Source organism: Anolis sagrei, chromosome 1 (assembly GCF_037176765.1).
Source record: "Anolis sagrei isolate rAnoSag1 chromosome 1, rAnoSag1.mat, whole genome shotgun sequence".
In the NCBI taxonomy this organism is placed as follows: domain Eukaryota; kingdom Metazoa; phylum Chordata; class Lepidosauria; order Squamata; family Dactyloidae; genus Anolis; species Anolis sagrei.
Genome location: NC_090021.1, coordinates 240,267,976 through 240,290,848, shown reverse-complemented (window position 1 = coordinate 240,290,848; position 22,873 = coordinate 240,267,976). Strand labels below are relative to the sequence as shown.

The 22,873-nt window shown below is 45.0% G+C and overlaps 1 protein-coding gene across 3 annotated transcripts in view; it reads right to left on the bottom strand.

The window, feature by feature from the left end:
• The window catches only part of RASSF7 (Ras association domain family member 7), a 135,180-nt gene that overhangs the window by 63,519 nt on the left and 48,788 nt on the right, over positions 1-22,873 (bottom strand). For 2 of the 3 annotated variants that reach the window (XR_009631076.2, XM_060769499.2), the window contains exon 1: positions 9,041-9,260. The exons of the other annotated variant lie outside the window; for it this stretch is intronic. The gene's annotated coding sequence lies outside the window, so the exon portion shown is untranslated. Of the gene's footprint in view, positions 1-9,040; positions 9,261-22,873 lie in introns of those variants that run through there. 3 annotated transcript variants of the gene reach the window in all.

The following is a 22,873-nucleotide window of genomic DNA, read 5'->3' as shown; positions in this document are numbered from 1 at the left end:
TCTATTTATGGTGCTTGCTGCCAAGGTTTGTGGCAATCCAACCATTGTGAAAAGGACCCATTTCAGTGTCTTTTTTTGGGAATTTATCCTTATCACCTGGTGCCTTGAAGATATAGTGATACGGGGCTGTTTCACATCCACAGTCAATGGATAAAAAATGTTAGAAGAACAGTTTCTAAGGCAAGGGCTTTATCTTGATGCTATAATATTCTGCTGTTTCAAAGTAACCAGCTTTAAATGGAATTGTTACAGCTGAAGAAATCAAATTGTTCTATGGAACCAGTAGGCACGCTGCAGGATCTAATTCTCTAGACAAACAAAATCTCCTGTATATTTTAAATTATGAATCTAAGTCTTCAGACAAGCCAAAGTTTTGCCTGAGGCACCCTTTAAAAAAAAACTCCTGATTTTCAAAGGTTTATGTGAAGTCAGCATAAATAATTTTAAAAATTTACATGTTGATTTATTACGGTTGTTGTTGTGTGCCTTCAAGTTGGTCATGTTGCATGCCAACCTTAAGTAACCGTATCACTGGGTTTCCTTGGTAAGAAAAAGAACATTTGCTTTTATTTGAGGTTAATGGAGTGTGACTTGTCCAAATTCACCCAGTAGATTTCCATGCTCGAATGGGAGTTTGAACCATGGTCTCTAGAGTCATTGCCCATTGCTTTGATTCTCTTGCTGGTTTTAGTACTTGCTTATTTAAACGGAAGTGGAGTGTGAGGGTAAGAAAAGCTGACAATTTCTGGGACTTCATCACACTAGAGCAGGCATGAGCAAAATTTGGCCCTCCAGGTGTTTTGGATTTCAACTCCCACAATTCCTAAAAGGTGGTAGGTGTTAGGAATTGGGGGAGCTGAAGTCCAAAACACCTGGGGGGCCAGAGTATGGCCAAGCCTGAACTAAAGCATGGATCCACTTGAAATCCAATTTCTACCTCCTGCAGAATTCTGGGGTTTGTAGTTTAGGGAGGGGCCTTTAAACTGCTCAGTCAGACAGGTCCAGGGCCTCACTAAACTACAAACCTCAGAATTCCACAGGAGGTATCACCTGAATTGAAAGTGGATAGATGCTCAAGTGTGATGAAGTCCCTAGTCTGGATCAGGTTCTGTTACGCTATTGACCATTTCTGGCTTAGGAAAGGCTTTTATTTTCAAAAGGAATTGATACGTACGTAACTCAATGTTCAGATCATTTTGTCGGGGCAAAAGTCTCTCCTGCACCTAAAAGATCTATTAGTGGATCAAAACCCATGACAACATTGCCCTATGACTCATAGGATATTGGGGGGGGGGGCTGGTGGCAAAAAATATGTGATTCAGTGGGTGCTGTGGGAGGATGTAGCCATCTGGGATTTCCAGTGGGGCCACTGTAGCTCCACAACAGTTGCCCACTTTTGGGTTAGTGGAAATATTAGTCACATCCCCATTGAGCCACAATTCTTTTTAGATCACCTTGTACAAGTTTTTCCATCTCCGTTCATAACCAACTTCATAGATTTGTCAGGACACAATCTCTTATCAAATCTGGATTTAGCTGAAATAAATTATTCCTAAACAATTTTTCAACTGGAATCTTTTTAAAAAGCGTTTCAAGATCTGGCCACATATATTTAACTAATGAAATACAGAACCAGGATGTCATCTGCACAATAAATAATATTGTCCTCCAAGACCTGAGCAATATCATCCAGCCATCATACAGTAGACACTAATAACAGTGATAGTTGTAGAATATGATTGAGTCTAGGTATCCTAAAATCTGCTTGTCTCATTTCCATTTAGTTTTTCAATTTCCTGCCAATGCTCTTATTCTGCCTTATTTTCAGATGACATTACAAGGGAGCATTCCTCCCCCAAAATTCATATGTTTGTGCACATGGTTTTAATTTAGATAATCAATATATGCATTTTTGCACACATTCTTACATCAACTAAATCATATTAATGGAAACTTTTCAAATGTATACATGGTTTTATCACGTCTTCTTTTCAGAACACAATATAAGCCTTATAATTATTTCTGAAGCAGGATACATTCCACAGCAACCTTGGGAGATTCAAAATTACTATTTCTGTATGGAAATACTAATCCAGTTAATCCAATGATCACAATGTACATAACTACAGCACAGCATTCTGACACAATACCATAAATGTTAATTAATTCCTTTAGAACCTGCACTGTTGTCTTAAAATCTTAGGGCCATTATAACTTTAGACCTGACAAGGAACACATTTTAGACAGTTTGACTATGCTAATAGCAGAGTGTTTAATTCTTTTTAATTCCAACAATTTGTTGAAGCAGACAGTTCTATAATTAGTTAATTCATGTGGTATATCAGTGGTTTCCAACTAGGGCCCACTTGGCCAGGGCCCACTTTGACCAGGGACCCCTTCACCAGGGACCACTTTGACCGTGGACCACAGGTTGAGAATCACTGCGGTAAATGAAGTCATGTAAAGCAGTGATGACAGTCGTATAGATCTCTATAGGTTGTTAAAACTGCAGTTCCAGTTTTCTTCACCAGGAGCTATGCTGTTGTGGGCTACTGGGACTTGTAGTCCAACATCATCTGGAAGGCTCTATTATTCTATGTTTATTACATGGGTTACTGACTCTTTCTTAGGAGCTGCAAGAATAAAATGAGAGAAAGGGGCCACAGATACTGCTTTCCTCTTATTAGAAGAAAGGCAAAATATGGATGTAACAATAACTAAAATGTTTGGCAATCACTATTTGGGAATGAAGCATGTTATGGTTTGAATGTTGAACCAGAACGTCAAGAGACGGAGGTTCAAATCCCTGCTTGGCCAGGTCACACCTGGATGGCTTTGGGTAAGCCACACTTTCTCAGCCTCAAGGCAAACCCCCCCCCCCCCCAAGAAAACCCTAAGATAAAGTGGAGTCAACTTGAAGTCACATAGCAAGAAGGGCATTTCAATACAAGATAACTACCATCTCATTTTCTGTGCCATTTATGTAAATGACTCATTCTTCAATTTTGTTATTGTCAGAGAGCTGGGACCCGAACTGTGATCACAAACTGATACTGTACTGTCCTGAAAACTATTGTACTACCGATTTTCATAAAATCCCAAATCTATCCTGAAAACTTAAATCAAGGATGAACACTTAATGGCCTTTCATCCCTCCCCTCCTTTCGTAAGAGCTTGAAGACCTGGTGGTTTCAACAAGCCTTTGAAAATGACCAGTTCTAACTCAGTCCTACACATTGTCGAATACAGCCTTATTCTTCCTACCAATTACCCAGATCATTTCCTCTAATTGGCCCTGGAATGAACAGCCACAGACCCGTACCTAATATTATTGTTGCCTGCCATAGCATTGCACTTAATTTCCGGGCATCCTAGAATTTTTGGGCTTGCACAAATCTTGGCCCGGCCTTTCAAATTTAAATTGCCTTGAACAAGAAGGATTACTTGTAATATATGTGTGTTATGGCAACAATTTTTACGCTATATTTTGTTTTGTTAATCTTATGGTTATGTTGTTTTTACTTTGTATGTTTTGTGATGTTACCTGCAGGCCTGTAGCGAGGGGGTGGTTTTAGGGGTTCAAACCCCCCCGAAAAAATTTTAAAAAATATTTTTTTAAAAAAATAAACCTGGTTTACTCATGAATTTTAACTGGTTAACCAAATCCCCATGCTAAGTCTATGGGACCCAAAAAATTAAGAGTCCCTCCAGAACTGCAAGCACTATCTCAAGCAAATATCGACAATTTATTCACACTGTCATTACTTGCAACAATAGCTGATGTAGCGAAGCAACCAAGTTGGGGGGGGGGGGGGTTAGATTTGAAGGCCCTCATGAAGGAGACCAGACTTGGTGGGGGTGGTTGAAAGGGGCGGAGCTGCAGGCTACTGAAGGCTGCTCTGCCCCTGCTGTGCTCTTTGCTTCAGCATGAGCTAAGAAGCAGGTTTCAACCCCCCCCCTCGAAATTTTTAAAACTCCCCCCCCCCCCGAAATTTTCAACTCTCCCCGAATTTTTTTTCTGGCTACGGCCCTGGTTACCTGGGAACCGCTCTGAGTCCCCTCGGGGAGATGGAGTGCTATATAAATAAAGTTTTAATTTATTATTATATTTCAAAGGTTGCATCTCCTTCTTTCTCACTATCGGTTAAGATAATGAGAGTTGAAATTCAACAGCATCTGGAAGCACATATGTTTCTTTCCTCTAATGAAACATATAATTCCATGGTATATAAAGTACATAAGTATCTATGAGACAGCTACCAGTAAGTCCCTATCATATCTGCTTCCAAAAAGAACGCTCCACTCAAGAGCAGCTGAGACAACGGTAACAGAATCACATAACTATACAAGTGGAACACTGTCCTGTATAACACTGGCCAACACACATCTTGGTACCTCAAATGTTAGCCCTGTTTCTGGGTATATCTGACTTGCTAATGCCAAAAATTGTGCTTGTTTTCCCCTATCAGCACTAGCTTTTTGAGATACAGATATATGCCATATACCAGTTGTCATCTGCTTGTCCACAGAAAACCAAGAGAAACCATATTTTAGAAAGTACAGCTGATGCAGTCAATCCAATACAAATTTCTGAATCACTGTCCCAAATAACTCCAGGAACAGGCCTAAAAACCAAAACAGTGAGAAATTATTTTGTTGTTATTGTTTATTTGTTCAGTTGCTTCTGAATCTTTGTGACCTCATAGACCAGCCCAGGCCAGAGCTCCCTGTCACATTTTATTGGTTGAGCAGTGTAAAACATTCAATATATTTGCCCCTCATATTTCTCCCTTCTTTCCACAGTAATAAGAATGTATGCACACCATGAATAAAAAGACCACAAAGCGAATAAAAAAGAGATGCACCTTGTACTGAGTTCTTGCTGACTGAATCTCTCATAGCAACAGCCATGTCTCTTTCTTCTGTGTGAATATAATTAGAACCCAATAAACTTTATGAGTAACGCTGATTAATCCTTTCAGTGTACATTACCTTGACTTTGTCAACAGAACAGCAACATGCCTCAGGCCTCAACCCACATCAGTGACAGGAGCAAAAACAGGCACCCAGACATTTCCAGCCTTCCTCCATACGATCTAACTATGTCACCTCAAGCAGAAAGTCACTGGGGGAAAGGGGTGAGCCCAGGACAAGCCCCAGGGGAGCAGCCAGATCTGCATAACAGGTAGAGCAATGCAGCTTAGGTCTGCATACACATGTTGTTTGCTTTATAGAGAGAAACTCCTTGTCATTCAGGTCACAGGCAGAGTCATGCCAGAAGTGCACCCTGATTTCTTAATTTATCCTACAAATGGAATGGAAAGCTGTTTTATCCTGTATCAGAAAAGGGGAAGCCATTGTGTGCATGTGGCTGAAGTCCAGGTTATTTGAAGGACCATCTCTCTCACTCTCCCCCCCCCCCTCCCCAAACCTGTTAGAAATCTATGATCCTCTTGAGATGGCCTTCTCTGTCTCATCACCCACTCAAGCACATTTGGTGGGAACAAAGGAGATGATCTTTTCAGTGGCTGCTCCCAGACTTTGGAACTCTCCTCCGAAGGAAAGACCAGGATGCCCCCATCCCTGCTTGCCTTTTGGAGGCTGGTCAAGACATATCTCTGCTGCCAGGCTTTTGGGGGATGCTGCTGCTGGGGAGGTTGTGGGTGGGATTTTGAGGAAATGAGTGAGTTTTACATATAATTTAATTTGTATTTATTGTAATTTAACTGTATTTTGACTTTACATCCATTCACATTTTTTCATTTTTGTATTTGTCTTTGTCCAGCCTCTGTTTAAAAGCTTCCAAGGAGGAGACATGATGGCTATCTATAAAGATGTGAGGGTAAGTCATAGGGAGGAGGAAGCGAGCTTGTTTTCTGCTACCCTGGAGAGTAGGATGAGGAACAATGGCTTCAAACTACAGGAAAGAAGATTCCACCTGAACATGAGAAAGAACTTCCTAACTATGAGAGCTGTTCAGCAGTGGAACTCTCTGCCCCAGAGTGTGGTGGAGGTTCCTTCTTTGGAGGCTATTAAACAGGATGGATGGCCATTTGTCGGGGGTGCTTTGAATGTGATTTTCCTTTTTCTTAGCAGGGGGTAGGACTGGATGGCCCACAAGGTCTCTTCCATTTCCATGATTCTGTGATTCCAAAGGTTCTTACATTGCACTGATTAAGTGAGGGTAGTTTGTCTGTGGACTCTTTAATCTATCAAGATCCCCTAAAAAGGAAGGCTTTCAAGAGAAACTCATATTTTTATGGCAGAAAGTCTGATGGGAACCCCAGACCCAATGCCCCAGACCCACAGGGGGTTGGACTGGATGGCCCATGAGGTCTCTTCCAACTCTGATTCTAAGGAAGGAGGTACAACCACTCTCTGAGGCAGAGAGTTCCTCTGTTGAACAGCTCTTACAGTCGCGAAACTCTTCCTAATGTTCAGGTGGAATCTCCTTTCCTGTAATTTGAACCCACTGCTCTGAGTCCCAGTCTCCAAGGCAGAAGAAAAAATGCTTGCTCCCTCTTCCTTATGATTGTTAGTTACCTTGAGTCCCTATGGGGAAAAAGGCGGGATAGAATAACAATAGAAATAATAATATTCTTCAAGTTACTTATCAACTTTTGGTAACCCCATTAATTTTACAGGGATGTTTTAGACAAGGAAGACAGGTGGTTTTGCCAGTTCCTTCCTAAGAAAATATAGCCTACAGAGCTGGTATTCATGGACAGTCTCTAATCCAAGTACTAACCAGGACTGGCACTGTTTAGCTTCTACCATCAAGTGCCTGGTTTCTTAGGCAAGAGCAGGAGAAGAAATCACACACCAATCACGACACAGTTCAAGAGTCATATACTACAGCATTAGTCAAGTCCTTTAGGTTGCATTCCTTCGACTACGTGTTATATTGAAAAAGCAGGGCAAATGGAAAGGAACTTGAAGCTTTGCATGATTTGCAAAGAGAGCCGCTAATGCACAGAAGAGTATAAAGTTACATAACAAAAAGCTTGTTTGTTTCATCTCCTTAACTTTAGGCAGAGCTGTTGCCAGGCTGAGTACAAATACAACATGTGCAAAGAAAGCGAAGTCTGCCACACTGTTGATGCCGCCTGTGCCTACTCATTGTCACCTCCTACCAATCAGTCTGGTGGCTGCTGAGAGCAGCAAACAAAGTTAGCAGCCAAAGGATCTCAGCATCTTCATGCAGAAGACATTGTCTTAGCTGTAAAAATCAACTAAGCTGAGATCAGAGAGGGAAATATTAACCCAATGGTAAACATTTTACTTCTAACACAAGTATACACGATGCAAATCATGCTTCCTGTTACTATGAAATATACATACATACATATACATATACATACACACACTGCTGACACATGCTCCGAGCCTCTGGGGATAGGGCGTAGCTCTACCGAAGAGTTCAAGGAAGAGGCTACATGCCTATAAACCCAGCGCAACAAGGAACATGCATGCATTTTTGAGCCTCAGCTGACTGTGCCACATGCAAATCACCATCAGTTGCTGCAGATGTAAGGAGTGCTTGCAGTTAAAGTTCTGGCTGCCTCTCTGTTCCTCAGTTTCAAGCCTGTAGTAGTACAACCTTCTCCACATTTTGCCCTGAAGAGTTTTGGATTTGCAAAGGAAAAGCCCACCCTGCTGCCTAAAGCAACCAGGAACAACGGGACAATCTGGTTTTACTGCATATCCCTCTGAAAACCAGCCAATATCCGAAAGGAAGGCAAGAGGAGGGAATCACTTCACAAAGCTGAAAGGGATGGGATTCTCACAGGAGCCAAAGACAGCAGGTTGAACAAGCGAAGCAACTCCAGGGAGGGCTAGCAAGGAGTAGGGGTGCATCTATACTCAGGGCCATAGCTGGGGGTGAGGGATGGGGTTAAAAGTTCAACCCTGCCCTGAAATGTGTCAGGTTAAAAAAGAAACCTGGTTTACTCATAAATTGGTAACCAGTTAAAATTAATTACTAAACCTGTTTTGGGGGGGAGGGGTTAGAACCTTTAACCCCCTCCCTGGCTATGGCCCTGTCTATAAAGTAAAGGAAACGGTTTTTCCCTGACATTAAGTCCAGTCGTGTCTGACTCTGGGTATTGGTGTTCATCTCCAATTTTAAGCTGAAGAGCCAGCACTGTCTGTAGATACCTCCAAGGTCATGTAGCCAGCATGACTGCATAGAATACTGTTACCTTCCCGTCAGTGCGGTACCTATTGATCTACTCACATTTGCATATTTTAGAACTGCTAGGTTGGCAGGAGCTGGGGCTGACACACCGCTCCCTGGATTCGAACCCGTGACCTTTCGGTCAACAAGTTCATCAGCTCAGTGCTTTAACCCAGTGCATCACCGGGGGCTCCTGGCCCTGTCTATACTGTAGGATTAATGCTGTTTTACCCCACTTCAACTCCCATGGCTCAATACTATGGAATCATGGGAATTGTAGTTTCACAAGGTGTGTAGCCTTCTCTGCCCAAGAGTGCTGGTGGATCTCCAAAGTACAAATCCATAGCATTAGGTTGTGGCAGTTCAAGTGGCGTCAAACTGCTTTCCTTCTACAGTATAGATCAAGTGTGGGGAAACTTGGGCCCTCCAGGAGTTTTGGACTCCAACTCCCACCATTCCTAACAGCCTCAGGCCCCTTCCTTTCCCCCCTCAGCCGCTTAAGCGAAAGGAAAGGACCTGAGGCTGTTAGGAATGATGGGAGTTGGAGTCCAAAACTCCTGGAGGGCCCAAGTTTGCCCATGCCTGGTCTAGAGACTCTAGCTTCGTGTTTTACCTATTCTCAGAGAGTTCAAAGCCCCTAAAGGAAAGAGAGCCTGCTTCCTTGAGAGGCAACGCAGGCAGAGGTCACAGAGGAAGCTCCCCACGGACTCCTGCCTCCTCCCAAGTCAACCAAGACGTGCTCCCAGAAAGAGAGAGAGCTACGCGGGACTGAAACAGTCGGGGAACAGGGCAAATGGGCCATGCAATCAGGAGGAAGGGAATCCGGGGAAAGTGAAGGGCGCGGGGAGAGCTTGTCGCGCTTACCTGCCCAACTCGGCTCCCTTCCCATAAGCCGAGGCACAAACAGCCCAGCTAATCCGCTTTGCGAAGCAGCAGCAGCAGCAGCCGCGGTCCTTCCCCTTTCGGCCTCCCCCCGCGCTTTCTTTGCAGCACCACCAAGTCGCCGGCTGGACTTCGCCTCAGTTGCTTCCCGAGCCCAGTGCCAGGAGCGCGCGCCCTCCCCCGGCAACCTGCAGCTCCGTCGGCCCCGCCCCCTGTTCGCTAGGCTGAGACACGCCCCCTGCCTGGGCTAGGCCCCGCCCCCCGCCAGGTATGTGGGCCGAGCCGCGAGGGAGGGGGCGGGGGCAAGGCGCTGAGCGGACCAACCAGCGCGCACCTCCACGGCCCCGTCTGCCAATCAAGCCCTTGCTCAAAGTTCAGAGGAAGAGAGTTTGTTGTGCTCAGTGTTTGGGCATAAGTGTTTCCATCCCTTCCAGCTGCTAACACAGAATATTATTTCAGAATATAATGGCATTTCGGGGCGCGTATGCCATCCCAAGCCAGTTTATTTATTATTTACTAGCTTGGGGACCCGGCGCTGCCCGGGTTATTAGAGAAAGTGGGTAATGGCAGTTCTGTATGCCAAGTTTGCTCTTTATTGGTCATTGGATAATGGCTGCATTGTTTTCAGGAAGTGAGTGCAGGAACTTGAAGTCCCATCATCTATGGTCCATCCTCCTCCAAACAGCAGCAGGATATAGAGTGGGTCATAGGGACTCTGTGTGCCAAATTTGGTCTTTATGAGTCATTGGATGAGGGTGGCAGTGGTTTCAGTAAGTGAGTGAAGGTACTGCAAGTCCCATCATCCATGGTCAACCCTCCTCCAAGCTGCAGCAGGATTTAGAGTGGGTCATGGGGGCTCTGTGTGCTAAGTTTGGTCTTGATCAGTCATTGGATTAGGGTCGTAGTGGTTTCAGTAAGTGAGTAAACATACTGCAAGTCCCATCATCCATGGTCAACCCTCCTCCAAAACTGCAGCAGGATGTAGAGTGGTTCACGGGGGCTCTGTGTGCTAAGTTTGCTCTAGATTAGTCATTGGATGAGAGTTGCAGCAATCTTGGAAAGGGAGTGGAGGTACTTGAAGTCCCATCATCCACGGTCTGTCCTCCTCCAAACTGCACCAAGATGTAGAGTGGGTCATGGGGGCTTTGTGTGCTAAGTTTGGTCTTGATCAGTCATTGGATTAGGGTTGCAGTGGTTTCAGTAAGTGAGTAAACGTACTGCAAGTCCCATCATCCATGGTCAACCCTCCTCCAAAACTGCAGCAGGATGTAGAGTGGGTCTTGTGTGCTCTGTGTGCTAAGTGTGGTCTTGATTGGTCATTAGAAGAGGGTTGCAGCAATCTTTGGAAGGGAGTGGAGGTACTTGAAGTCCCATCATGCATGGTCTGTCCTCCTCCAAACTGCAGCAGGATGTAGAGTGGGTCATTGGAGCTCCATGTGGCAAGTTTAGTCTTGATGAGTCATTGGCGAGGGTCTCAGTGGTCTCAGGAAGTGAGCAAAGGTACTGCAAGTCCCATCATCCATCTCCAAATTTTTCCAAACAAACCAGGACGTAAAGTGGGTCATGTGGTCTATGTGCCAAAGAGGTCTATGTGCCAAGTTTGGTCTTGATCCGTCATTGGATGAGGTTTGCAGAGGTCTCAGAATGTGAGTGAAGGTACTGGAAGTTCCATCATCCATGGTCCACTCTTCTCCAAAACTGCAGCAGGATGTAGAGTGGGTCATGGGGGCTCTGTGTGCCAACGTTGGTCTTGATTGGTCATTAGATGAGTTTTGCAGCAGTCTTGGGTAGTGGAGGTACTTGAAGTCCCATCATCCATGGTCTGTCCTCCTCCAAACTGCACCAGGATGTAGAGTGGGTCATTGAAGCTCCATGTGCCAAGTTTAGTCTTGATGAGTCATTGGCGAGGGTCTCAGTGGTCTCAGGAAGTGAGTGAAGTGACTGCAAGTCCCATCATCCATTGTCAAATTCTTCCAAACCGCACCAGGATGTAGAGTGAGTTATGCGGGCTCTCTGTGTAAATTGTGGTCCTGATCCATCATCGTTGGCAGTTATAATGGTCTTAGGAAGGGAGTGCAGGTATTGCAAGTCCCATCGTCCATGGTGCATCCCCCTTCAAACTGCACCTGGATGTAGAGTGCGTCATGGAGACTCAGTGTGCCAAGTTTAGTATTTATTAGTAATTGGATGAGGGTTGCAGTGGTCTGAAGAATTGAGCAATGGTACTACAAGTCCCATAATCCACGGTCCATCCCCGGCCAAACCACACCAGGACATAAAGTGGGTCATGAGAGGTCTATGTGCGAAGTTTGGTCCTGTTCAGTCATTGGATAAGGTTAACAGCAGTCTCAGAATGTGTGTGGTGGTACTGCAAGTCCCATCATCCATGGTTCACACTCCTCCAACCTGCAGTAGGATGTAGAGTGGGTGATGGGGGCTCTGTGTACCTATTTCGGTCTGTATTGGTAGTGTTCTGACCCAGCCCCTGGCCTTTCCTTTCCTCTCTTTCTCATCTCGGAATCTTGGATTTGAGGCTGGCCAATCAGAGACCATATGCAAATTTCCTTCTGTCATGCCCCGTTTCTGCCATGAACCCTCTTCTCCACCAGGGGCTACTATTGAAGCTGGCCAATCAGAGACCATATGCAAATAGCACCACAGCAGCAGCCAATCAGAACGCTGCCACATACACTTCCGCCCTCCCTCTGTCCTTCCTCTGTCCTATACAAACAAACACTCTTCTTTATTATATACTAGCTTGGGGACCCGGCGTTGCCCGGGTTATTAAAGAAAGTGGGTATTGGTGGTTCTGTATGCCAAGTTTGGTCTTTATTGGTCTTTGGATAACGGCTGCATTATTTTCAGGAAGTGAGTGAAGGTACTTGAAGTCCCATCATCCATGGGCCATCCTCCTACAAACAGCAGCAGGATACAGAGTGGGTCATGGGGGCTCTGTGTGCCAAGTTTGGTCTTTATCAGTCATTAGATGAGGGTGGCAGTGGTGTCCGTAAGTGAGTGAAGGTACTGCAAGTCCCATCACCCAAAGTCCATCCCCTTTCAAACTGCAGCAGGACGTAAAGTGGGTCATGGGGGCTCTGTGTGCTAAGTTTGGTCTTGATCAGTCATTGGATGAGGATCACAGCAGTCTCAGAACATGAGTTAAGGTACTGCAAGTTCCATAATCCATAGTCTCCCTCAAACATCACCAGAATGTTGAGTTGGCCATGGGGGCTCCCTGTGCCAAGTTTGGTCTTTCTTGGTATTTGGATGAGTGTCACTGTGGTTTCAGGAAGTGAGTGAAGGTACTGCAAGTCCCATCATCCATTGTCCGTCCTCCTCCAAACAGCACCAGGATGTAGAGTCGCTCATGGGGGCTCTGTGTGCCAAGTTTGGTTTTGATTGGTCATTAGATGAGGGTTGCACCAGTCTTGGGAAGTGAGTGGAGGTACTTGAAGTCCCATCATCCATAGTCTGTTCTCTCCCAAACCTCACCAGAATGTTGAGTTGGCCATGGGGGCTCTGTGTGCCAAGTTTGGTCTTCATCAGTCATTGGATGAGGGTCTCAGTGGTTTCACTGAGTGAAGGTACTCTAAGTCCCATCGTCCATGGTGCATCATCCTCCAAACCGTACCAGGATGTAGAGTGCATCATGGAGACCTGGTGTGCCAAGTTTGGTCCTTATCGGAAATTGGATGATGTTTTGCAGTGGTCTCAGGAATTGAGCAAAGGTACTGCAAGTCCCAAAATCCATGCACGATCCACAGTCAAACCTCACCAGGGCATAAAGTGGGTCATGAGAGGTCTATGTGCCAAGTTTGGTGTTGTTCAGTCATTGTTGAGGGTCGCAGCAGTCTCGGAAAGCGAGTAGAGGTACTTCAAGTCCCATCATCCATGGCATGCCCTACTCCAAACCGTATTAGGATGTAGAGTGGGTCATGGGGGCTCTGTGTGCCAAGTTTGGTTTTGTTTGGACATTAAATGAGGGTTGCAGCAGTCTTGGGAAGGGAGTGGAGGTACTTCAAGTCCCATCATCCATGGTCTGTCCTCCTCGAAAGTGCACCAGGATGTAGAGTGGGTCATGGGGACTCTGTTTGCCAAGTGTGGTCTTGATCAGTCATTGGCGTGGGTCGCAGTGATCTCAGGAAGTGAGTGAAATGATTGCAAGTCCCATCATCCATTGCCAAATTCTTCCAAACCGCACCAGGATGTAGAGTGGGTCATGCAGGCTCTCAGTGTAAATTGTGGTCCTGATCCATCATTGTTGGCAGTTGTAATGGTCTTAGGAAGGGAGTGCAGGTATTGCAAGTCCCATCGTCCATGGTGCATCCTCCTTCAAACTGCACCTGGATGTAGAGTGCGTCATGGAGACTCAGTGTGCCAAGTTTGGTATTTATTTGTAATTGGATGAGGGTTGCAGTGGTCTCAAGAATTGAGCAATGGTACTGCAAGTCCCATAATCCACGGCCCACCCTCGGCCAAACCGCACCGGGACGTAAAGTGGGTCGTGAGAGGTGTGTGTGCCAAGTTTGGTCCTGATCAGTCATTGGATGAGGTTAACAGCGGTCTCAGAATGTGAGTGGTGGTACTGCAAGTCCCATCATCCATGGTTCATTGTCCTCCAAACTGCAGTAGGATGTCGAGTGGGTGATGGGGGTTCTGTTTGCAAAGTGTGGTCTGTATTGGGAGTGTTCTGACAGAGCCCCCGGCCTTTCCTTTCCTCTCTTGGTCATCTCGGAATGTTGGAATTGAGGCTGGCCAATCAGAGACCATATGCAAATTTCCTTCTGTCATGCCCCGTTTCTGCCATGAACCCTCTTCTCCACCAGGGTCTCCTATTGAAGCTGGCCAATCAGAGACCATATGCAAATAGCACCACAGCAGCAGCCAATCAGAACGCTGGCACATACATTTCCGCCCTCCCTCCACAATTCCTCTGTCCTATACAAACAAACACTCTTCTTTATTATATATATAGACTAGCTTGGGGACCCGGCGTTGCCCAGGTTATTAGAGAAGGTGGGTAATGGTGGTTCTGTATGCCAAGTTTGGTCTTTATTGGTCTTTGGATAATGGCTGCATTATTTTAAAGAAGTGAGTGAAGGTACTTGAAGTCCCATCATCCATGGGCCATCCTCCTACAAACAGGATATAGAGTGGGTCATGGGGGCTCTGTGTGCCAAGCTTGGTCTTTATCAGTCATTAGATGAGGGTGGCAGTGGTGTCAGTAAGTGAGTGAAGGTATTGCAAGTCCCATCATCCAAAGTCCATCCCCTTTCAAACTGCAGCAGGATGTAGAGTGGATCATGGGGGCTCTGTGTGCCAAGTGTGGTCTTGATTGGTCATTAGAAGAGGGTTGCAGCAATCTTTGGAAGGAATGGAGGTACCTGAAGTCCCATCATCCATGGTCTGCCCTCCTCCAAACTGCAGCAGGATGTAGAGTGGGTCATTGGAGCTCCACGTGCCAAGTTTAGTCTTGATTAGTCATTGGCGAGGGTCTCAGTGGTCTCAGGAAGTGAGCAAAGGTACTGCAAGTCCCATCATCCATCTCCAAAGTTTACCAAATAACACCAGGATGTAAAGTGGGTCATGAAAGGTCTATGTGCCAAGTTTGGTCTTGATCCGTCATTGGATGAGGGTTGCAGAGGTCTCAGAATCTGAGTGAAGGTACTGGAAGTTCCATCATCCATGGTCCACCCTTCTCCAAAACTGCAGCAGGATGTAGAGTGGGTCATGGGGGCTCTGTGTGCCAACTGTGGTCTTGATGGTCATTAGATGAGTTTTGCAGCAGTCTTGGGTAGTGGAGGTACTTGAAGTCCCATCATCCATGGTCTGTTGTCCTCCAAACTGCTCCAGGATGTAGAGTGGGTCATTGAAGCTCCATGTGCCAAGTTTAGTCTTGATGAGTCATTGGCGAGGGTCTCAGTGGTCTCAGGAAGTGGGTGAAGTGACTGCAAGTCCCATCATCCATTGTCAAATTCTTCCAAACCGCACCAGGATGTAGAGTGAGTTATGCGGGCTCTCTGTGTAAATTGTGGTCCTGATCCATCATTGTTGGCAGTTATAATGGTCTTAGGAAGGGAGTGCAGGTATTGCAAGCCCCATCATCCATGGTGTATCCTCCTCCAAACTGCACCAGGATGTAGAGTGCATCATGGAGACTCAGTGTACCAAGTTTGGTCTTTATCGGTAATTGGATGAGGGTTGCAGTGGTCTCAGGAATTGAGCAAAGGTACTGCAAGTCCCATAATCCATGGTCCATCCCCGGCCAAACCACACCAGGACATAAGGTGGGTCATGAGAGGTCTATGTGCCAAGTTTGGTCCTGATCAGTCATTGGATGAGGTTAATAGCGGTCTCAGAATGTGAGTGATGGTACTGCAAGTCCCATCATCCATGGTTCATCCTCCTCCAAACTGCAGTAGGATGTAGAGTGGGTCTTGTGTGCTCTGTTTGCAAAGTGTGGTCTGTATTGGTAATTTTCTGACAGAGCCCCTGGCCTTTCCTTTCCTCTCTTTGTCATCTCGGAATCTTGGAATTGAGGCTGGCCAATCAGAGACCATATGCAAATTTCCTTCTGTCATGTCCCTGTTTCTGTCATGAACCCTTTTCTCCACCAGGGGCTCCTGTTGAAGCAGGCCAATCAGGGATCTTATGCAAATAGCACCACAGCAGCAGCCAGTCAGAATCTTGGAACTTTCAGGCTGGCCAATCAGAAAGCCGGCACATACACCGCCACACATCCGCCGCATACAAGTTTTGACTTTTATTATTTACTAGCTTGGGGACCCGGCGCTGCCCGAGTTATTTGAGAAAGGAATTGTGTATCAAGGTTGGTCTTTATCAGTTATTTATATGGCTCGCAGTGGTCTCAGGAAATTAGTGAAGGTACTGCGAATCCCATCATCTGTGGTCCATCCTCCTCCAAATTGCACCAGAATAGAGAGTGGGTCGTGGGGGCTCTGTGTGCCAAGTTTTGTTCTTGATCAATCATTAGCTGAGGCTCACAGTGATCTCAGAAAGTGAATTTAGGTACTGCAAGTCTCGTCATCCATAGTATGTTCTCCCCCAAACCTCACCAGAATGTTGAGTTGGCCAAGGGGCCTCTCTGTGCCAAGTTTGGTCTTTTTTGGTATTTGGATATGTGTTGCTGTGGTTTCAGGAATTGAGTGAAGGTACTGGAAGTCCCATCATCCATCTTCCGTCCTCCTCCAAACAGCATCGGGATGTAGAATGGGTCATGGGGGCTCTGTGTGCCAAGTTTGGTCTTGATTGGACATTAGATGAGGGTTGCAGCAGTCTTGGGAAGGGAGTGGAGGTACTTGAAGTCCCATCATCCATGGTCTGTTGTCCTCAAAAGTGCCCCAGGATGTGGAGTGAGTCATGGGGACTCTGTGTGCCAAGTTTGGTCTTGATCGGTCATTGTCAAGGGTCTCAGTGGTCTCAGGAAGTGAGTGAAGTGACTGCAAGTCCCATCATCCATCGCCAAATTCTTCCAAACCGCACCAGAATGGAGAGTGGGTCATGCAGGCTCTCTGTGTGAATTGTGGTCCTGATCCATCATTGTTGGCAGTTGTAATGGTCTTAGGAAGGGAGTGCAGGTATTGCAAGTCCCATCGTCCATGGTGCATCCTCCTCCAAACTGCACCATGATGTAGAGTGCATCATGGAAACTGAGTGTGCCAAGTTTGGTCTTTATCGGTAATTGGATGAGGGTTGCAGTGGTCTCAGGAATTGAGCAAAGGTACTGCAAGTCCCATAATCCATGGCCCATCCCCGGCCAAACCACACCAGGACATAAGGTGGGTCATGAGAGGTCTATGTGCCAAGTTTGGTCCTGATTAGATGAGGTTAACAGCGGTCTCAGAACGTGAGTGATGGTACTGCAAGTCCCAACATCCATGGTTCATCCTCCTCCAAACTGCAGTAGGATGTCGAGTGGGTTTTGCGGGCTCTGTGTGCCAAGTGTGGTCTGTCTTGGTAATTTTCTGACCCAGCCTCCCTTGACCTTTTCCTTTCCTCTCTTTGTCATCTCGGAATCTTGGAATTGAGGCTGGCCAATCAGAGACCATATGCAAATTTCCTTCTCATGTCCCCGTTTCTGTCATGAACTCTTTTCTCCACCAGGGGCTCCTATTGAAGCTGGCCAATCAGAGACCATATGCAAATAGCACCACAGCGGCAGCCAATCAGAACGCTGGCACATACTCCTCCCGCCACACTTTTGTCCTCCGCATACAAGTTTTGACTTTTATTATATACATAGATTTAGATTTAGATATAGACTAGCTAAACCCAACCACACTTCACTGTGGCTTAGTCTGATATGAAATGAATGAGATAGTAAATAAACGTATTGTTGTGAACATCATTCAATTCTATACCCTGCCTTGAGTTGCTGTGTCTATGTGCACCGCCTGAGCTCTGCCAGTGCAGCATTTTTCCGAATGAAGCAGAGTTTGAGAACTGGACATCCATTGGGATACCAAAGTGCTTGTTTATAAAGTTATTGTCCTCCCAACCCTGCGAAATGCCTACGAAACGTGGACTGTCTACAGACGTCACATGCAACTTCTAGAACGATTCCATCAGTGCTGCCTCTGAAAAATCCTGCAAATCTCTTGGGAAGACAAGCGGACAAATGTCAGAGTGCCTGAAGAAGCAAAGACCACCAGCATTGAAACAATGGTCCTCTGCCCGACCACTGTCTCCCAACTCAAGAACGGAAAACGGAATGTTGGAGGACAGGAAAAGAGATTTAAAGACAGGCTCAAAGCCAACCTTAAAAACTCTGGCATATACACTGAGAACTGGGAGGCCCTTGAGCACTCCAGTTGGAGGTCAGCTGTGACTAGCAATGCTGCAGAATTTGAAGAGGCACAAATGGAGGGTGAAAGAGAGAAACGTGCCAAGAGGAAGGTGCGTCAAGCCAATCCCGACTGGGACCACCTTCCACCTGGAAACCGATGCCCTCACTGTGGGAGAAGATGCAGATCAAGAATAGGGCTCCATAGTCACCTACGGACCCACCGCCAGGATACTACACTTGGAGGACCATCATCCTCGGACTACGAGGGATCGCCTAAGTAAAGTACTATGTGGAATGAAAAGAAAGGAAAGAATAAGAGGGTTTTTAAAACATAAATCATTTTTAATGGTAAAGCTAATGGATTGACTACATTTTTGGTTTGTTCGTTTTCTGAAACATAAACATCAGACGGTTTACCAACTCTAGAGCATGCGGCATATAAGTGCCCCTGAGAGAAGCAATTGTTTCCTAAATTCAAACCACACACTTGCAAAGATTGCTGCTGCGCTTTATTGATAGTCATGGTGAACACAAGACATATTGGAAATTGAAGTTGTTAGTACTTGAACTCCATGTCAGTTGGTATGAGTGGTATGCCAATGGCAACCAATCACAGCTTAGCATCCATATCTTATACTGCTGAGGTGAAATGACAGCTGCTCTGTGATTGGTTGGTTTTTTTATACTAGTGCTGAGGTAAAAGGAAAGCTGCACTGTGATAGGTTATTTCTTTTACTGCAGAGGTAAAAGGAAAGCTGCACAGCAATTAGTTGCTTGAGCTCATAAAACCATTAAAACATGCTACCTAATCCTGCTTTACAAGCTTATAACATACATGAAAGTAAAAATTATATAGTGAAGTGACCCACAGTGTTGTAGTGTATTTTGTGTTAGCTATACTGTCGAATTACTGCACCACTTGAATTGCCATTGCTGAATGCTATGGCATCCTGAGAGTTGTGCTTTTACAAGGCCCAGCTTTCTCTGCTAAAATAGTGCTGATGCTTCTCCAGACTACAAATCCCAGGAATCCATAACACTGAACCATGGCAGTGAAACTGGTGTCAAACACTGGGAAACCAGGGTTCAAAACCCACTCACCCATAGCAACTTCCTGGGTGATCTTGGACAAGTCACACTCTCTCAGCCTCAGGAAGGCAATGCCATCACCCCCACTCAACAAATCTTGCCAAGAAAACCCTGCCATTGGTCAGAACAAAATGAAAACACCCACAATAAACAGTTAAACAAACTCAGGAGGCAATCTGTCATATGTAATTTAGATAAATTCCTGGAGAGAATTAATCAAGAACATTGCCAAGTTTTTATCATTCTTTTTTCCTCACTCTTAAAAATAAGCTAGAACGGCATCTGTCTACCCTGCCAGCAATTCATTGGGAGTTGAAAATGAAAACTTAATGTAAGGCACTCAGTTCCCTTTCTTATCTGGAACCATTCCTAATACAGTGGCAGAGTCTTTCTGCCTGGCTGGGTAGCTGCATCTAGCTGCATTTTGAGTTTTAGGCATTATTGTCAGTACTGAGTGAGTCCACGAAGAGATGGACAGTAGCATTTAACTTTGAGCCTGGTAAATATTTTTGTTACACTTCATAGTGCTTCTTCCAATGCTCTCTCACATCTGGATATGCCAAGCACCTAAGAAACAGACGTCCGCTTTGCCTGTCCATGAGAAGGCTACTGCCGCTAGTAAAGATATAGTTGGAGGATTGGCAAAGGAAAAATTAGAGAAAGTCACCAATGGCAACACAAACCTTTCGGGATTAGAGGTGCTGTCAAATCCTTCTTGTTTTGCTTCCTTGTTTGCGATGACTGTCTCTTGGGAAACTGATGCTGAGAAGCATCCTGGGAGACTGAGCTAATTCATTATGACATCACAATTCAATGCCGCTGTCTATTCCAGGCATGGGCAAACTTGGGCCCTCCAGGTGTTTTGGACTCCAACTCCCACAATTCCTAACAGCCTCACGCCCTTTATTCCCCCCCCCCCTCAGCTGCTTAAGTGGAAAAGGAGAGGAAAAGGAAGGGACCTGCGGCTGTTAGGAACTGTGGGAGTTGAAGTCCAAAACACCTGGAGGGGTGCAGTTTGCCCAAGCCTAGTCTGTTCAATACGTTCTGTTGGACCAGCTCTTTTATCAGCTGAGATTTTAAAAGGTATTGCTCTGTTGTCTCTGTTTCAGAAAACATCTTCCTCTGAAACTCTAGTTCATAGATACTATATAATACTAGAGAAAAAAAATCTGCTTAAAATCCAGTTTCTGCCTCCTGCAGAATTCTGGAGTTTGTAGTTTAGTGAGGCTGTTAAAGGCTCTGCCCTAAACTACAAACTCCAGAATTCTGCATGAGGCAGAAACCAGATTTTAAGTGGGGTTTTTTCTCTCTAGTGTGATGAAGTGTATGTATAGTATAGGTAAGAGGAACACAGCTTCTACCAGTTGGAAGATCCTTTGATTTTCTGTTGGGTCCCTCTCCTCCTTATTTCCACCAAGCATAGGCAATTGTGAAGGGTGATGGGAATCAGAGTCCAGCAACATTTTAAGGTTCATGCTTACAGTGGAAATGGAGTGAAGGGTCAAAAACAAATGTGGGCATGAGGAACAGCCAGCACTCTCCTCTGACTTCCTTCTACAGCAATAGGACCCCACCCCACCTTTTCATAGCGGTTTTGGTAATTATAATTATTCTCATTGCAGTTCTACACATAGTTAAAGGGAAAGTAAAGGTAAAGGATTCCCCTTGACATTAAGTCTAGTTGTGTTCGACATTCTAAGCTAAAGAGCCAGTGTTGTCCATAGATGCCTCCAAGGTCATGTGGCCGACATGACTGCATGGAGCACCATTACCTTATCATTGAAGCGATACCTATTGATGTACTCACATTTGCATGTTTTTGAACTGCTAGGTTCGCAGAAGCTGGGGCTAACAGCAAAAGCTCACCCCACTCCCTGGATTTGAACTGCCAACCTTTCAGTCAGCAAGTTCAGCAGCTCAGCGGTTTAACCCCGCTGTGCCACCTGGTTGTTTAAATTAAAGTTATTCTAACAGATTTCAAGAGATTTAAATTATGCACAGGATTTCAACCTTCATTTTCCTTCCTAAAGTTAAAACTAGGTCCACAATAGTAGCTCCAGCTTGAACTATTAGCATAGATCACTGCAATTTCAAAGAGTCTCGTGCTTGTCTCCACTTCATGAGCAGAAACTCCCATCTATTTTTCCTTTAATGGCACAAATATCGCTGGATTTCAGGGGTTCTTAAATATTGCTAAAAGCTTTTTAAAAAGTCTAAAACAAGGGATGAAAAATCAACAGCATAGAACCTTCAGAACTATGAAATACTATGTTTTCAGACCAAATGTTCAGCTGGCTTCCTAAAAAAAGATATATAAGGCCAATACGGTTTAGAATATTTGGTCCATTTTATATACAGATACTTTTTGTGATAGATGCTCTCTTTTCTTACCAGTTGCATGGCAATGTAGTGATGTTTGTCATTCTTTCCTCAATATAGAGATGAAGCAGAGATGGGAAAGCTGTCCCTGCTGTTTTCTGCTCTCATTTGCCATCAAGTCACCTGTAATCCCATGAAATTCAGAGTTTTCTTAGGCAAGAAATACTCAGAGGGGGTTAACCATTGCCTCTCTCTAAAATAGCATACCACAGTTTAATTCATATACAACTGTTAGTTTAAAATGGCAAATTTTTATTCTTTATGATTACATTAAGAAGCACACCTCTAGAACAATGGCAAATGTTAATCTGAACTCCAGCTAAGGCTAAGGGTCCCATTGGCAGGCAGCTGACACTGAAACCGGAGAGCTTCGTAACCTGCAGAGAGGGCTCTGTTGTAATCCTATCAGGGAAACAACCTGTGATGCCACATGAGCTTGTGCCAGATAATCAGCTGGTGCCTTTCTTTTCACCTGAGTGTAAATACCACCTGCACTATTCTATCTAAGGCTTAGAATAGCTTCTGAAACATAGGATAACACAGGAAGTGGCTCAGGGAGTGGCACTAATCAGATGGCGTATCTAAAGCAGGGGTCTACAAACTTTTTAAACAGAGGGCCAGGTCTCAGTCCCTCAAACTGTTGGAGGGCCGGATTATAATATGAAAAAAACATGAATGAATCCCTGTGCACACTGCACATATCTTATTTATAGTGCAAAAAACACTTAAATACAATGCAATAATTAAAATGGAGAACAATTTTAACAAATATAAACTTATTAGTATTTTAATGGGAAGTGTGGGCCTGCTTTTGGCTGATGAGACAGGATTGTTGTTGTTGTGAGCTTTCAAGTCATTTCAGACTTAGGTTGACCCTGAGCGAGGGAAGGTCCAAGGGGTCCTTCTGTTCCCAGTTAAAATGCATTGTGCAAATATTCTGTCTTTTCCCTCCTTGACAGACTTTCTATGGTAAGAAAGAAGATAGGGAAAGTGATGGGAAAACACAGGAGGATTATGGCTGGAGCTACATTTCCAAATAATGTGGTTTGAACTGCATTATATGGGTCTACACTGATCCAACCAATGGGTAGAAAGGTCTAGACTAGCTGAAAACTTAGTGAAAATCATATGATAAAAGGTTTACCTGGAACTGTGCATATTGCAGGGTTGCTGTCAGTTTTTCAGATTGTATGGCCAAGTTCTGGAAGCATTCTCTCCTGACATTTCACCTGCATCTATGGCAGGCATCCTCAGAGGTGAGAATGCTTGCTATAGATGCAGGTGAAACATCAGGAGAGAATGCTTCCAGAACTTGGCCACACAATCTGAAAAACTGACAAACCACACAATCTGAAAAACCCAGTGATTCCAGCCATGAAAACCTTCAATAATACATTGTGCAATTACCTCATATTACGAAATTCTCCATACAAAGCCAGTGGATGAATGTTGTTTCCTACAGGGCAAGCACACAACCTAAGTAGATTTGGGAAGAATGATTATGAGTGCACCTACAGAATGAACAGTTTGACACCACTTTA